This window comes from Aulostomus chinensis, chromosome 2 (assembly GCF_037954235.1).
Source record: "Aulostomus chinensis isolate RoL2024-O1b breed Wild chromosome 2, RoL_Achi_v1.0, whole genome shotgun sequence".
Lineage (NCBI taxonomy): Eukaryota > Metazoa > Chordata > Actinopteri > Syngnathiformes > Aulostomidae > Aulostomus > Aulostomus chinensis.
Window position 1 is genome coordinate 27,716,848 of NC_141321.1, and position 17,959 is coordinate 27,734,806.

Here is a 17,959-nt window from a genome sequence, read left to right on the forward strand (position 1 = left end):
GAAGCTGATGATGATTATTTACACTCATAATCACTGTCAGCACTGTCACAGCCTCTTTGTATTAGGGTTGACTTTCAGAAACAGTGGAACTGTTAGGGAAAACAGAAATAGGAGTTAAGCTTTGCGGAATTTGAAGCGTCTTCATATCGTCTTTTGAGTCAGTCAGCTGCGTCCAGATGGCAAATAGCTTACCAGGCGCAAAAGATTGTTGTTGCTTCACTCAAACAGCATTTGCACGGCATTTAGAGGACATTGGTGCTAACTATCCAACTCCATGCCTTCTGTTATACATAGCTCTGATATCAGAGGTTTTGATGCTTTTGCTTCCTTTCAATATAATATGAATTAAACTCCTATAACCTCTTTCACAGTTGATAACATGAAATGAAATATTTAAAGCAGGAACCCAAACAAAATATATGCATATTTTTATTAATAAACAAAATGTGTTGTTGTTTTTTTTGCACTTTGGAAACAATTAGACTACAAAAGGGAGTTGCAGAGTCTTAGTAAAGTGAGGAGTAGAAATAAAATCTGGTCAGCAGGACACAGACAGACAGCCAAATTTCCCTGGAGTATTCAAAGAGAACAGAGGGAGGGAAAAAAAAAAAAGAAGAAATCAGCAGAGCCACTAAATAGAGCCTGGCTGTAGCACAAACAGGCTTCTTCAGAGAATACCCGCTCTTTCCAGATAATAATGAAGAAGAAAAAAAAAAAAGCTGAAAAATGACTGGCACTGGAGAGAGGAAAGGATGAAGCATTTGTAAAGACCTGGCATCAGCTCTAAGACAGGCAGGCAGGCAGGCTATAACACAGTCCAGGCAAGATGGAGGGCAAATAGAGGCATCGTTTTGATCAATTCTTAAGTCCAACCATCTGATGCTGGGAAACAAATGTACCTGTGTTGTCCCCAGAAAGAGTGTTAATGAAAGGCCACAGAGGGCAAGAGAGTAGAGGAGGAGAATGGTCAGAATTCAGAAGTGGCTTTACTGTCACGTTATCTTACCTTTTCTTCTCCCACTGTGTCAAACGTTACACTTTATCAAACACATGCACTGATATATACTTTAGACAGGACTGACTGATTAAATTTCATGTTTGATTGAAGAAAACACATTTCTTTCCACAATTCTGTACTTTGAGATACTTTACTGCCTGTTACAGCGAGCGGTTCTAACTGATAACAATGAAAGTGATAAACTACGAGAGCTTTGTCCTGAAATACACACTTATTTATTGATTTATTACATTCACTGTATAACAACATATTGAGTCCTGAAATGATAACAAAATGTGTTGTAACTTTCCAACAGAAACTGCTGGTTAACAGGGCATTGATTGATTAGGACTTTTTAAAAGATTTTAAAAAATGTGTGGGTTTTTTTTTAAGAAGTTGGGATGTGCACACAATAGGGATGTAGGAATGCTTCAGTGCTTGGAAATTAATCAATAATCTGAATGCATCAATATTCAATTATTCATCTATCTTCGGCTCCCATAATCATGAGCAAAACAGATCGCGTAATGCCTGAATCATTCCACCACCACTACATTCCACCTCATTAGCTATTTATTTTAACTACAGATTAGACAACACACACACAAAATAAATATATACCAGCCCTACTATTACACCTCACTCGTACATCTGGGATAAACAAGCAAAAAACAGAACAGAAAAAAAAGATAAAATCTGGAAAGTCAATCTTGTCATTTTGATGAAGCTGTGTATGCCTCCCCAGGCTAGTCATGACTGATGATGCTGTGGCTCGCTGTCCACTGAGCCTTTCACTCCGCTATATTTAACGGATGACCATCTGAAAGCCACTAACAGCAAAACCTGAAACCTGTATGAAAGAGGAATAATCATACAGAAAGTGTTTACGTCTCAAAGTCAGAAATGTAACAAACATGTCTAGCTCTAAAAGAGTAAAAAAGAGGTGATGCTCTTTGCCTCCATTGTCTTTCTCATTCCCTTTTATTCTCACACCTTCACACCACATTCTCCCTCCCTCAAGGCAGACTGATAAAGACAAATGCCATAGTCGGCTATCATTGCTACGCTGGGGCCCAAAGGGCTGCAGGATCATATTTTTCTTTTTCTCGTGTTTGATGATGTGATTTTGTTTTCTTCAGAAATAGATTTGTCTCTAATGGCTCTGTTTACCTAGCCTCCCTTTCCCCATTTTCCCTATTCCCTCTGTGCCAGGGTAAGGATGGAGTGCTTTGGACTGCACTGTCACATCATCTAGCGCTGTAGAATTCATAGCTTTAGAGGTTACTCCTCTTTATACACTTGGCTTTACAATGAATATATGAAAGAAAAAAAAATATCCAAGAGAAGTTGTCCATTAGAAGTACAGAATCACACAATCTAAAAAAAAAGAACATTTTGGAGGTTTGGGATCCTAATAGTGGTGAAGGGATATGGTAGAGAATGAAACAAACCAGTAACACTAGTCTTAGTAATTCTGACAATGTATGTATGTACTTACAATGTAAGTATATTTGGTTGCATGGCAATATATTTGATGGTAGGGTTGATGTATGAATACTTCAATTACATTCTGTGCAATTTATTCCCACCGTGTACCTCAGCCATGTACAAATGAGCTAAAACCATAGATGTATATTAATTTGAACATAGAACAAAAGAAAATTAGTATCATTACTTTCAAAAATGGGAAAACCATCTCGGGTTTTGCGTTGAAATTCAAAATGTCTTAAATGGAGACATAAATTGCTGCAATTTCAAAATGAAATTAGGAATATAAACAGCAGTTTTGCTTATGTAAAGGAGCCTTTACTTTTGTTTGCCTCCTCTGTTTAAATTACAGTGTGGTTCTGGCCACATTATTGTGTCCAAACACGACCTGAAACTGATCTATTATTGGCTGGAATTTTGATGATTCCATTGAATTGCAGACTAAAGACTAATGATTCGGTTCAGCTGTGGAAACTAAAAATATGGTGATGTGCTGGTTTCATGAGCAGCTTTAGGTTCAGAACATTCAGTGTAACACGAACAATGGAAATGGACAGAAATGGAGACTGCAGATGGATCGAGTCAGCACACCTACATCTGGGCCTCAACTGGTCTACCTAAACTGATCTTCTTGCTGACAGCACTTTAGGTTCACCAAAATTGAGGATTGTATCAACTGCCCCTCTAAATGAGAAAATTACTGAATAAATTACAACTCCCAAAAACAGTGTTCTACTAATCCCAACCATCCCGTTTAGTCTGGAATGTGTTAAGTGCATAGTGTTGAATGTACAGCAATGGAAGACCTGCTGTCGTGGCAGAACAGCATATTAGTCCTCATTAATAGAGGCAAACAAAAATAACAACACATCTTTTTGGAACTATGGCCCAAGCTGACAAACAGTCATAGCTCTATTGATCCCCGCGTTCCTGGATCTCAGTAGTAAGAAATTAATGAGCTTCTTTAATCATGAAATCCTCATTATTAAGAGACAGAATTCCCCCCCTGCCCTCAACTGGCAAAATTAAGCTTGGATAAAACCAGTCAACTGGCTAAACTTTAAGAGTGCCTTAAGGATGTAATGACCAGGCCAGCATGATCTGCAAATTTCTACCATTAAACTCAATACAAAACTGAACTTTTTGTGCTTATGCAGTAATACATCATCTAATAATTACTGCGGATGGCATTACCTTGGCCTCCAGCATCGTAAATTGTCTTTGATCAGAATATGTCCTTTAACTATCACGCAAGTCAAATCAGGGCTTCTTTTTTCACCTTCACATAAAAAGCCGTAGCAGGCTGCCCAAACAAGTTTCTAAAGACTCTCCAGCTGATCTAGAATGCTGCTGCACATGAACTAGGAGACAAGGTCATACTTCTCTTATAGTAGCTCAGTAAATTTACAGCCCTTCTCATACCTACCAATCGCATAATTGAAAAAACTCATAGCACCACAGTGGTGTACGAATGAGTCTTAAAACCTGGAATTAAGTTAGCATTGTTGAACGTCTGGTTCCCTCATCTCAGATGAGTTTCTGAATGGCTTTTTAGTTGATCTGTTATTATTATCATAAATCATTTCATTAACCCTGAAATAAAGTCAGTGGATTCAACAAGATGAACATATTTAAATGTTCATTCTATGCCAGCAAATACAGCCCTCAAAGTGTTAAAAATAGCAGTTGCTAACAAAGTGGCTAACCTAGACTACTAACATCATTGCATCAAAGTCGAAGCTAGAAGTAAGCGATGATGCAGTCATGCATCTGAAGTGTAGTTTGTGCATAACATAGCTTTGTATTTCTAACAATTGTATTTACACTTCAAAGATCTTAAAAAGTGGTGTTCTTTTGCCAAGATTGCCAGCAACAATGTGTTCCAAGTCTCACCAACCTTTCTTTGCCACTGAGCTTTTTCTATCAAAAAGTCAATGGAAAAAATCCCATTGGCTTTTGGGTCAAGGGAAGCCATGGCAACAGTAACTTCCTGGTTGGTCTATATAATTATGTCATCCCCCTATAAAACTCTCCTACAGCACTAGTGTGTAGGCTCCTTCACTGGACCAGCTTCCAGTTTGACTAGTTTCTCTCTCGTCTTGGGCCCTCTGTCACTCTTGAGGATGCCTCAAACCTGTATATGACTATGATTATTATTATTATTGTAATATCTATCCTTTTGAAAATTGATCATCATGCTTTGTTCTCCCCCCTTTCAGCTCGCGCTCGACCTCTTTGCACCCCCCAAATGTTTTCAACCCAACCAGTTGAGACAGAGGGCAGCCCACCCTGAGTCTTGTTCTCTTCCAAGCTTTCCTCCCTTTAAAATGTTTTTTTTTCCTCACCACTGCTACCAGATGCTTGCTCACAGGGGAACTGCTGAGTCTCTGTAACTTTACAGAGAGCGTCGTTGTGAAATGCCCACAAAATAACCTTTGTTATCTTTTATTGTTTGAATTTGTGTCCGAAAATTATATTAATTTAATTAAATGCATGCTGCCGGAATTTACTGTCACATGACGGACAAGAGCTACAATGCATATTTTGCACATTTCAGCAGATTAGAGAATTTGATTTTTTTATGTTTGATGTGTGTCATAATCACGGCTGAAACTGAGTCTTAATATTATTTTTGCATAGACCATTTTCGGTAATAGGAAATAAAACAGCAGTAAAAATCAAGTGAATAGGTGTTGATCAGCAGCTCAAATCAAGGGAAAGAGTGAGAATATGGACAGTTTTATTCCTATAAAAAGACATTGGTGTTGTGGTTGCTGGCCCCTCCTGGGACCACAGCCCTCAGCTGACTGGACTTGTAGAGATCACATCTGCCTGATACATTAATGATCGGTCACATAACGAAACAGATTACATGGACACCTGCACCATATAATGTGGAGCAGGTGTTCAGGTAATGTATATGTTACCTCCCGCAGTTGTTATTGTTAATACAGTGCATTTAAAATTTTATTCATCATAAAAGTGAACCTCACCTCACCTTACATATTTTATGGGTGTTTATTTTCCAGGTTGCTGTATATCTAATCTGCATTTATAGTTTGTACAGGTTATGTCAGCTGAGGCTATCCTCCACTGTTAGTTCTGATAGGGGTGATGCTTTTACCTTGGGTATTTTGTATCATAGGAGCCCACAGCAGACTGGGAAGGTAAAAATAGATTTTTTTAATGGGGGCAGGCAAGAGTATGATAAAACACTACCTCCATATGGAGCCTCTAACACAGGGCGTATTGCCAGTGAGAAATGAGGCTCCCTTATTCTCTGCAAGACAGTATAGTGGACTCGCAAGGGGCCAGTTCAGGTATTGTTTGGGCTTCAGTGAATGCCAGAGCCAAGATTTGCAGACATTTTTACAAGCCTGACTGTTTTCTCTCCAACACCTTTGGTGGAATAAAGTGCTCCTAAGACCCCCTTGCCTGTCATCTTGGTTCTGCAATGTGAAGACGGTGGAGATCAAAGCTCCTTTCTCTCCAACTGTCAGCCCAGTTTTTACCTGCCTAAAAGAAACCTAGCTTAAGCTGTGACCAAAGGAGAATAAAGTCCCTTGACAGAGGGATGGCTTCAGGCTACAAAGAGCCTAAAGGCTCATTGTAGACAAGCTGGGGGGATGAGGAAGACGAGAGGAAGAGTCAATTAGGTTTTTCTTTCAATGTCAGGATGAACAACTTGGCCTTACCCTTTACCCGGCTGTGAAAACAGGAGGAGAGATGGGACCAGTTGTGGAGGAATGTTGATCACAGAAGAGTGAGCTGGACTATGGGCTATCCCAGGGGTTGAGCAGCAGCTACACCCAGCCATGCTGGAGGGCCTATACAGCTTGGACACCAGAGAGCAAAACCAGCTACACAACTGGAAATAGCTGTAATTTTATATATATAATATATTATATATATAATATATATAATATATATAATATAATATATATATAATATATATAATATGTATATATATATATATATGTATATATATGTATTTCTAACAATGAGCTACATGGCAAAGATGAAGACATTCATTCAGACAATACAGTGAGGTGGGGAACAAACACTAAAGTGAATGAGATATAAAACTCAGCGAGACAAAACAGGAGCTCACACTTAAATCACATTCACCTAACGCTGGTGAGGTGATTGATGCATACTACCTCAGTGAGTGCCAGCTTGCTGACATAGTGATTTAAACTTCTTTGTTCAGTTTCTGTGCAGCACCGCCAATCTAACATGAAAGAGATTGCCAGAAACAATAACAACAATGCTAATGGAAAGAAGATGGCCTCTGTGTCAGACGACAGCAAATAAACTGAATGAGAAACAGGAGCGTGAACGTAAGGATTACATCAGGTGAATGACTTTCGTTTATGCCTCAGTTTCAATTAATAGCTTTGAGGACTCGGCATCATATGTTTATACTGTACACCGGTGAATTTATCAAAAAATAAAAACATCTTCATTTCATTATTATGTTATTTGTGGTATCAATCTGTGACTATGATGCTTCATGGGTGAGCTGCCTCAATTGTTTGTTGGTTGCCTGAAAGATGTTGATTGTACCCGCTGTTGTGATTGTATCTGGAAATGGTCTGCATCAATCAAATTAGAATCTCATTTCACGAGTCCCCATGTGAACACAGCACTTGTGTTCATAGTAGGCACTCGTTCTGTTCATTTTGTCTACAGCTTAATCTGTTTGCCATTTAAGGAAGGTTGAAAGATTTTTGAAATGGGATAAAATCCAACTCTCAATAGCTTTTAACCACCAAACCTTCCCCGTTTAGTCTCAGTATGATGCGTCCGTAATGGCAGAGTGGCTGTTCTTGCAGTATTTCTCACCTTTCCTCTCTTGGAGGGACAAGAAGCTCAGTTGTAAAGGAAAAACTTGGCAAACTGAGATGGATGGTGACCGTTTTTTGTCCTGTCAGCATCTTTGCTCTGAGCCTTCTGTCCTCTTTTTGCATTTCAATAAATTGCTTTTCAGGAGGGTGCTACCTCACTGTCTTATTGACATTCAGGGAAGCATTGCGCCCATCTCTAGGACGACCTCGTGCCCATTTACTTACACAATTTGTCTGACATTATTGCCCTTCCCTTGATGCCACGGGCTTGTGGCAAATACGAGTCTATGATGTGCAGACGTGCACATTAAAACAGAGTAATGGCTCTGCATTTATAGGAGCAAAGTTTCTAACAGCTCTCTTCTTTTCTCAGCAGGGGGACTTTAAAAGCCATCTGGTCGTAAGGGTGGGGGTGAAGGTGGAGGGTGAGTGAGATTTACCCTTAAAATGCACCAGGCACGAACACAGGTCGACACAGGGGGATTGTCAGTATTTTACTTTGACATTATGAGCTGCCCTTCATGTACGATATTGATCGTTTCACTACAGGATCATAGATTCAGTTAATTTATCTATACTAATGTGGAATGAAAAGACAAACCTGCCTCACGTTGCCTCTGATACAATGACATATCAATTTTAAATCACAGGAGAAAATAAAATAGACCAATCAGGTAAAATAGCTGGTGCAGACACCTCACTCTCCTAGTCAGAGTAGCAGCTCCAATTGATTTTAATGGAATAATACAAGAACCCTTCACATGTGAGTCTGAAGGATGGAGGGCTGGAATGAACAGGTGAGGGACAAAATGACTCCATGGGGAAAAAACAATTGAATTAATGAGTTTGTGGTTTAGTGAGTAAACGGGCCTTGAACTGGTAACTGCATGAATGCAGAACTGGCTGGAATCATAATGAGGTTTTGAGGTATTAATCCACTCTAAAATCGAAATCGGTATCTCAAACATGTCAGGCTAGTGCTGACCTTTCTCCAGAGGAGGGTTTGCTCTCAGAACAGAGGTACTCTGCATGTAGAACAGCACTGTGGATCGAGACTCACGAGTAGTAAGGTTATCTCCCACTGAGTCACACTTTAATGTGGTTGATCCAGAAGTGAAGGAAATATACAGGTGTCTTCTAACGCTCAATCATGAGAAGAACCTTCATCATACACTAGAGGAACTACTGTAAGTCAAAAATGAATAGAGAGCCTCAAAAAGTCCTCTAAGTACATCGTTCAGCCTTTAGGGGTTGTCCATCAAAGAAATAAGGAAAATGGATATACTGTGCCTTTTTTTGAAAAAAACAAACAAAACTTGACCATCTCTAGAAATAAAAAAGTCTTTTTTGGGACCCCCTGAGGTGAGTCAGACTGTTCACGCTATCACTGTAGGCACTGGTATGGTCAAAAAATTCAGTCATAAGATTATTTTAGACTAATAATTGTCTTTCTTCTGCTTTTGTCTCCACCCTTCTCTGCTCCAGGTTTAAGCTTTTTCACCCCTAAGGTGGTTTTGTAACTTGAATGGCCTAAAATTTTTTTTTTTTAAATGCTTAAAAAGATGCACCTCCTCTATTCTACATCATCCTGGTTCTGAAAAGTAACAAACAGTTTTGAAAAAACGAAACAAAAAAAAAACTGCATCATTAACTGTTACTCCTCATCACCCTAATTCCCAGGAGCGTAAACATCAAGCGCAAAAACACCTCTAATAACCAGAGTGGATTTTGAAGAACAAGAGAAAAAGTTTCATGATGCTTAAAAAATAGAATACATAAGTGATTTTTTTTTTTTTTTGCTCCCTTCAAGAGTAACAACTACAACACATTGTCAAACATTGCATCATATGAGGAAAACAAGGGATCTCAAGAAGTGTCAAGGAGCTTTCTGTCTGTTATTAGATTCCACCAGCAGACCTACAGTGTATGTGACGCTTGATGAATATTCTGAGAGGATGGCAGGGCAAAGCTGAGTCACAGGTTCGTTCAAATGAATGATCTTAAGTCTTATTCAGATATGCCAGGGGCAAGGTTAGAATGATTTTTTCTCATCTTTACAGTTGAATGTAATCCCATACCCAGTAGACTGCCTAATATGAATGCAGCTCAGATCCAGCTGCATGGCTGTCATATTAGCAGGGCAGAGTCAACGTTGCGAGCAGAGGAGTGTGAGAATGTGTAATAACTCTGCACAGGAATATATAAACAATGACCTGGAGTAAGATGTGGGCAGTATAAACTTCACACCAGTGGAGAAACGCACCCTGATGTGGATCTGGCTGCAGCATTTGTTATAAGAATGGATTTTAAATGTCATGTCAAAAGTGCATGGTGAGCATCAGCTCTCTGCATGTTAACCAGTGAGCATATGCTTCCCTTTTACACTAAAACAAATACACATTTGCATGCTTGGAAAAGGCCAAAAAAAAAAAAAACGGAATCACACAGCTCAACACTGAAGAACCATGGACAGAACCATGAGAAAACATATATGCTAGAATATGGAGGGTTTTGGAAAAAAAGCCCAACTGTGATTACTTTTACTGATATTGCAATTGCAGTATGATTTGCAGTAGGGCTGGGCGATATCAGGAAAACATGCAATGTGCGATTAAACTGTTCAAAATTGCGATGACGATATGACCTGCGAGATATACATATATATATATAGATAGATATGAAATATCAAAGGGTACATATTATCTACTGTACATTAAAGCATATCTTTCTGTTTTAATATTTACAGCTAACATAGACCACAAACATTTAATAGCCTATGCCCGTTGTATGAAGAAATTGAACAGTTATTTGTATCCAGCATATGCTTTTATTAGCAAAGTCAAACAATTTCCAAGACTCTCACTAAAAAGATATCTGGGAGCAAACATCAATAAAATAAATTAAACATGGCAAATGGCAAATTAAACATTTCTCCCATTATAAAGATCGAGACCTGCCAATGCCATCATCTTGCTAAACAGGTGGCAATTACAGTACCATGATGGGGAAAACTTGAGTGAGTAATGTAGACCCACTAAATCAAGAGAAAAGGAGATTTATTCATCCCAAAACTCCTTCAACACTTATCTTATTTCAAGTTCTTACTCAGGAACGCCAACATGTTCACTTCGCTAGGTTTCAAGCAGGAGCGCTGACGTGTAACCACATTCCCTGACGCGCTGAAGAGCCTCTCGGAGGGCGAACGAGTGGCTGCGGAGTCGTGTTCGCTAAACTCACAGAAATGGACGATTGCTGCAATCCTTCGACGTCATGCGGACTCGGTGTTGTCGGCTGTTTTGCGCCTTGGCTGTCTTTGAACTGTTTGTGCAGGTCTTTGTGGTGGTGTTTCAGGTGTTGATGAAGATTGGTCGTGTTTCCCCTCATAGTTGCCATGACCGCCCCACATGTTTTACACCGTATCTGGGCTTGTACGACATCGTCTCGTTTGAACCAAGATAGCTCCAAATTAGTGAGGAGCTTTTTTTTTCCGCCACCAGGTCCACTTCATTTTCCTCGCGCTCGCTCGTTTTCTCTGCGTCATCATCAACGTAACGCGCCACTGGCCACGAGCTTCCTAATGTCCGCTATCACCACACCACCAATTAATGTCATGGGCCGAACGCGCAGCGAATTTAACAACGTCGCATGTGATTGGTTAATTTTCGCAGCATGTGAAAATGAACTTCTCATCGTGGACACATGACTTTTGCAACGTGTTAACCGCACATTTTGATATCGCGATGACGATTAAAATTCGATTAATCGCCCAACCCTAACAGTATTAAAGGGAATACTAATATTTACATCATTATTCTGATTTTCATAAATAATAATAGTCTTTTTTTGGGGGGGGGGTCTTTATCAAACAAAGATGTATTTCTTATCTCTGTGAAATATGATATAAATGCAGCACATCTCTGGGGGGTAACTAATTTAAATGGGGTTGTGGCACACAATTAGGCTTTAACAAACATTGAGGCTTCCTACAATTTAAAAATTCCAGTAAGTCATACTGTGGTTTGCTATTAATTTTGCAGCACTATTTGAAAGTGTACTGCAGCTCGAACACAACCACTACTTGTGTTACTCCTCTGTGTGTTTATAAACAACAACAAATATTACGAATGCCATACAAGTGGATTTAGCAGTCCGTCGCTGTTGGCAAAGGTTCCTCCATCATTTCCAACTCTGGCAGGTTACCAGCAGGTTAACTAGCAGCTGTGTCTTCTATGTTTATTCTATGGTCCATGTCAAGCTGGAATGGGTGGACACTCCACCTCATCTGACACATCCTGGCTAGCTCTCAGCGTTTCCCATGTCCCTCCCAGCCCCACTGGGGCCTCAATTAAAACCCCCTCTGATGTCTAGCAACTGACAGAGACTCCATCACTTTCAACCATCCTTCTCTGTGAGAGTGGCATTAAGATGTTGGAGGCAGAGTGGACAATTGATTTTCTCCCTTTTTTTCCTCGGTTGCTTAATTTCTTCAGTAGGCCATCTCGGCACTGCAGACGTACCTTGGGTGCAATAATCAGTTTACACCATTGTGTTGTCTAAATTTTTAATTAGCTTTAAAAACAAGAGCTCCCTGTGAGATGCCAAGGATGTGTAGGAGAAGATTACTAGTGACAGCTATCACTACCAAAACAGACTGTGTCGTTGATAATGCCAAAGAGAGGAGCTGAGAGCAGAGTGACAAGGACAAAAGCTTAAAAAACAACAACAACAACAACAACAACAAATAAACAAAGCATAAAGCACCATTTAAAACAAAGCTCTGGCTCCGGATCTGGAGCAGGTCGTCAGGTAATCACAAGATTCCTGGTTTGACTTGAGCCAGAAACTGAACCCCTTCACAATCAGTCTATGAACATGTGAGTGTGTGCTTTTATGTGAGTATGTGTGTGTATGTGTGTTTGAGTATGAGTGTGTGTATGTTTATGAGTGTGTGTATGTTTGTGTAGCCTCTGCATCCATGTGTAAGACAAAAAGTCCAACACTGAACCAGTCAATTTACCCTTTATCACTGATCCTGCAAAACACACAAATTTGATTCTAAATGTGAGCTCAAGCAATTTTATATCCCTTTGTTGCAGTGTCGGTCAAAGAAATAATAATCTTTTGCACATTCAGCAACACAAATACTGGTTTTCCTTTGCACTTGTCTTTCTTGCAATATTTGTCTCCTTTTAGGTCTGATTTGATCCCCAAGATGCTGTGGCTTTGAATAAATAAATATTTTGGGTTTTTTTTAAATACAGACCCATCCATCCATTGTCTTCCACTTATCCTGTTAAGGGTCTCAGGGGGGCTGGAGCCTATCCCAGCAGCCTTAAGGCGAGAGGTGGGGTTCACCCTGGACAGGTCACCAGTCCATCTCAGGGCCAACACATAGAGACAGACAACCATTCACACTCACAGCCACACCTACGGTCAATTTAGAGTATCAATCAGCCCCGTCCCCTCTTGGTGTCTTTGGACTGTGGGAAGAAGTACTCTAGAGTACCAGAGAGAACCCACACAGGGACAAGGAGAACATGCAAACTCCAAACAGAAAGATCCTGTACCCGAGCCGGGACTCGAACCCGGAACCTTCTTGCTGTGAGGCAACAGTGCTGACCACTGCACCACCGTGCCACCGTCTTTACACAGACCATAAAAACAAATTTCCTGCAGACATTACACATATTGATGAAAAGGTACAATTTGCAGTCAGTCTCAAAAAGGTTACTAATTTCAATCTCAAAATCAATAGGGGGCAGCATATTACCATGAAGCAGGGGTGTCCACTCCTACTGGAAGAAACAAGGAAATTTTACATTTTTAGCATGGATTGAAGTCCAGCTTTACCGTTTGATTCCATTCCCAAACTCTCCTCTGGGCAGCTGCTATATGTTTCTTAAGTCAACTTGTGCAGACTGCTGTCCTCTAGCAATGCTACATTATAGTATAATTGGCTAAAATTTCCTACTGCCATTGGGTTAAGATCAGGACTGTGACCACATGCACAGACCTCTGGAGCAGTCAAGACTTCTTCAGCAACACACTATCACAGGTGACAAACTGTGAAGAGATCAGAGCGGAGCCATGGATCCTTAACGTTACGGGAACTAAGTGGTAGTACAAGATGAGCACAGACTGTACCTAGCTTGCTGAGTATAACGTTATCTTTTTATAAATTTTACCTTTCACCACTTGTCAGTACAAAGGTATTGATGTGTAGCTTTAAAATGTGTTCCTGAATGTACTGTAGCATTATCTTATCCTTCCATACTCCCACTGAGAGGGTTAGAATTTATTTTATTTCTGTGATAAATTGACCAGATTAAAGCACAAACAGGGCTCATTAAACATAAAATAATTCAATGACAGAGACAAACAATATTCAGACCTACACTGGTGGAAAGCCACTTGAACACAATAGATGAGACAAACTGTGGTTATTCCACCAGGAACATTGCACCAGGAACAAACTGCTGCCTGAAACTCTCTGCAGACACTCTGTGAAGTACACAGCTATTGCTGAAACAACTCCTATGTTGCATCAGTAAAGTGCAAAGTGAGTGAGAAATATCATCCAGGATATGAACTTTAACACAACACTTATTGAACCATCCCTTGAAGTGTTCATTTTAGTCAGGAACACATCTAGCGATTGCACTAACTTCTGTAATAATCTTTCACATTTGCTTCTTGTCTCTGTTGATTGCCATGAAGCTGAAACAGCAGAGCTAAACCGATTCAACGCTTATCTTTTTCTGGAATGCTCTAGTTATATATTTGACAGATCTTTTGCAAAAGTTTCCCCGGACATTGCTGACTCTGTTAACATTATATCTGTGGTTAGACTTGGAAAAGCATTGAGGTATAATCCATGCATGATACACAAGTGTCAATGTTAGCTTAACAGGAAACAAAGCTTTGGTTCCATTCCGTAGCAATAGATGCTGCTTCCATGACAACATATCTCAACACAAAATGACAGAGGTAAGATTAACCCCATTTCACAATGCAATGCAAGTAGTTCTATCCAAAAGATTAAAGAACTGCCTGGACCTCTTCAAAGAGTGTGAGCTCTTAGTATGCATCTCCCACTGCAGTATTACTAGGAGAATATATAATGACAGATTTTTTAAAAAGACATGGCTCTGTATGTTTTTTGCCTAGGGCTTTCATTATAAAACAGCATTTCTCATTTTCATCTGCTGCAGTCTTTGGTGGTTACCGGAGAGACAGATGAATATTCTGAATCCACTTGAGCAAGGCTTGGATAAAACTCTGGAGCAGGTCAGCACATTCCTGTTAGCTGTTCACTTCAAGAACCAAAACCCTCTGACATGATCACACAACATTTGTCTTGGTTTAGATTCACGTAAATGCTGTTGGAACCAAGAAGTTGTTGATGTCAGGGAGGTAAGATGTCAAGTTCAGTCTCCTAATACTCTTGGTGCTCAGTGGTTGCTGTCTGTGAGGACATTTCTCATGATAGATTCTTCGTATCAATCCCTTTTGTTGGTGGGAGGTAACATCAAAGAGAATTTCTGGACTGAGAGATGTCTAAAACACTAACTGTTAAAAATAGATTCATGAGGATACTTCCGAACGGCTTGTGGATTGTGACTTCCTGAAAAAAAAACCATCTCACAAATATCTTACAACCCCAAATCACCAGACACGAATGCTAGGTCTATTCAATTGTAACCCTTGTCATTTTTATCATTTTACAAACCAGCAAATTCTCCATCAGAGTGACAGCAGTGCACTGCTTTATCGGCTATTTTCTAAACTAGATTTGTATCGATAGTCATGTAGGCAGCAAACTCAAGAGTCAAGTAGATTGGTCCATTGTGGATCACTGTGGGCTGTTGACGTCAGGCAGTAAAGAGGAGCTCCACTCCTGCAAATGCTTCAAAATCATTTGTTCAAGACCCTGAATGGTTTAAACATCACTCTCAGGGATGTGTCATCCCAAGAATAATTTTCTAGTAGGATAACTGTTGCTTGAGGGGCCAGATTGACGATGTGACGTCAGAAAACTTCTATGACTAATCTCTGGCTTTGCTCTTGGTTCTGATTTTAATCTCTGACTGTCTGACTTTAATCTCTGTTTGGTCTCCAACTGGGATCTGATTTTAATCTCTGACTGCTTGTCACCTGTCATCTCCGACCCGAGACCAAGAAATAGGATACCTTCGGACAGACTGAAAAAGTGCCTCTAAATCTCTTACTTGTGGGGAGCTGGGATATTCAGTCTGAGAAAATGAACAGGCGGTGGCTGAGAAAGTAGTTAGGAACAATATGTTCAAACCGATGTCCCATGAGGATGGTTCTAACCACAGAACTAATTTAATGACTACACCATGGAAAGCTAATGAAGGCCCTTTATCCTCATATTTATCAAATGATGAGGTCTGAAGTTAGACTATAAATTGTTTCGTAAATCTAAAGGGGAGCCAGAACAAACCAGTCATTTCTCAACTTTGAATCTATCTATAAAGGAGAGATATCTGTACGTCTGTCTAAGAGGCAAAATATATGTAGCATTCGAATGTGTAAACCTGATTTTAATCTGTATACATTTACATATGGTGCAAGGGATGTGTGCGTCTCTCGCCACACATCACGCACACTGACTACAGTTTTTAGGTAATGGCATAAACTGTGCAGTGCATACATGTACATTTAACCTAATAGCATGCATAATCTATGTTCTTATTACCAATTATCTATACCATTCTCATTTAATTACATATTAGAGCAATTTAGGCCCCAGTCCACCCAAATGAAAGGGAGACCTTCAACCACATGTAAAAATTAGTCGTCTTCTTCAAATAAGATATTTTGACACTGTTAAAAGGCGTGCTAAGGCCTACTTTAAACTTTTCAAACTACGAGTTCAAACCATATGTAAATAACAACGGGAAATAGAGAAAAACAGTGTTACGACATTCTTTCAGAATCAATGGCAGATTTACACTCTGGAGGATTACAACTTGAATCCTATTTTACTCTGTAACCTTGACAGCTTTTTCTCCTGCTTTGGAGTACCGCCACTTATTCGTCTTGTGGTACACAATACAAAATCGGACACATTCACGTTTATCTCTGGATGTACGGTCGGATATTTTAGAGCTCCTGTATATTTAAAGTTGTTCTTGAAATTTAAGCAGCTCAAGTCCAGTGAACAACCTTAACTGGTCCAAACCTAAATACCAACGGTTCAAAATGACTAACAGACAGCTGCACGTAGTGCATTTCAACCCTATAATCAGTTGCACCGTCAGGCTCACAGTGTCATCACATAATGTAATGTGTCATTATGCAGTGAAATATTGAAATCCAAGGACATCAGTTGTCAGCCTGCATAGTTTGTCATTCAGCCGGTACACACAGGCTGCAACTACACACTCGAGATACTGTATATCACTGAGAGTAAGACACAGTTTTAGGAGTGTACAGTGCAGTACATAATGAAAATAGCATATATCACAGAGCGCGCGTGTGTGTGTGTGTGTGTAAGAGAGAGAGATAGTGCTTCATTCAGGAAATCTGACCTTCACAGCCATCTTCATTCCCATTTTGCAGTATAAAACAGTGTCTGATGAAGCTCAGACAATCCCAGCGCTTGTTTCACTGATGTTTCTTTCTATGAGTATGGATGTAATGATGTGTTAAATCATATTTAGCATATCAACAAACCAAAAATTGAAATAAATAAATCAATAAAATAAGAAATTCAGTTTATTTGAAATGAATTTCTTGGTTCCAAATCACAGGCAGGGTACTGTGAAATACTCTTAGAAGTATAAAGTGTTTGGATTGTTTAACCCCTCTAACAACCACATCAGGAAAATGACCCCACATTACAAATGGCATCACTCTTCATCTGGCAGAGTAAATGGCTGAAAGCAGAGAGACAGATACATTATAGATATGACAGACTCTTTTGGTGTGGGTCACTGAGCTGTCTCTGCCTTTGACAGAGAGCTGCACTTACTGTGGCAACACACACGAGGAGGGCAAGTGATGAAATTAAACACAGTTGACAATATTAATAAGGAAAGAGGAGTGAGTTTGTTTCCTCGTGGACAGTTTGTCTGTTAAGAGAGAAAAGTTGTCAGGCTCTGGGGAGACAGGCGTGGCTACAGAATTCGAGCTAGCGGGAAGATATTAATGCAACCTGAAAGGGCTGTGAGTCATCACAAGCCGCTGTCCATTCAAACTGCTATCATAAGGAGTATGGCTGCTGCACAGCTTAATTACAGTCATTACTGTGATATTTGACACTGGGGTTTAAATAAAGGGCTTTGTAAGAGGTGTGTTTCTTAACACACAGTGAGTAAGTGGGTACTTATATTTTTAAGTCAGGTTGTAAGTGCAGAGCGAGGTGAGGGAGTCGAGCACTATAGCGGGCTTCAAACGCCTCTCCACTGGGACGCAGCCACACTCAAACCATTCTTAACTTCCATTTCACACTTGATAATCAATTACTGGCCTCTAGAGCAACTAAAGAAAGGAGCAACCCATCCTGAGAATAAGCTAAATCTCACAACGTCTCCTAATTGAAAACACATTACATTGCCAGACAATGCTCTTCGTATGTTGCCCGACTCTAATGTGGACTGTT

General features: G+C 39.9%; 1 protein-coding gene across 2 annotated transcripts in view; it reads right to left on the bottom strand.

The window, feature by feature from the left end:
* cd276 (CD276 molecule) overlaps window positions 1-17,959 on the bottom strand; it is a 72,555-nt gene that overhangs the window by 23,027 nt on the left and 31,569 nt on the right. The gene's annotated exons all lie outside the window — the stretch shown is intronic.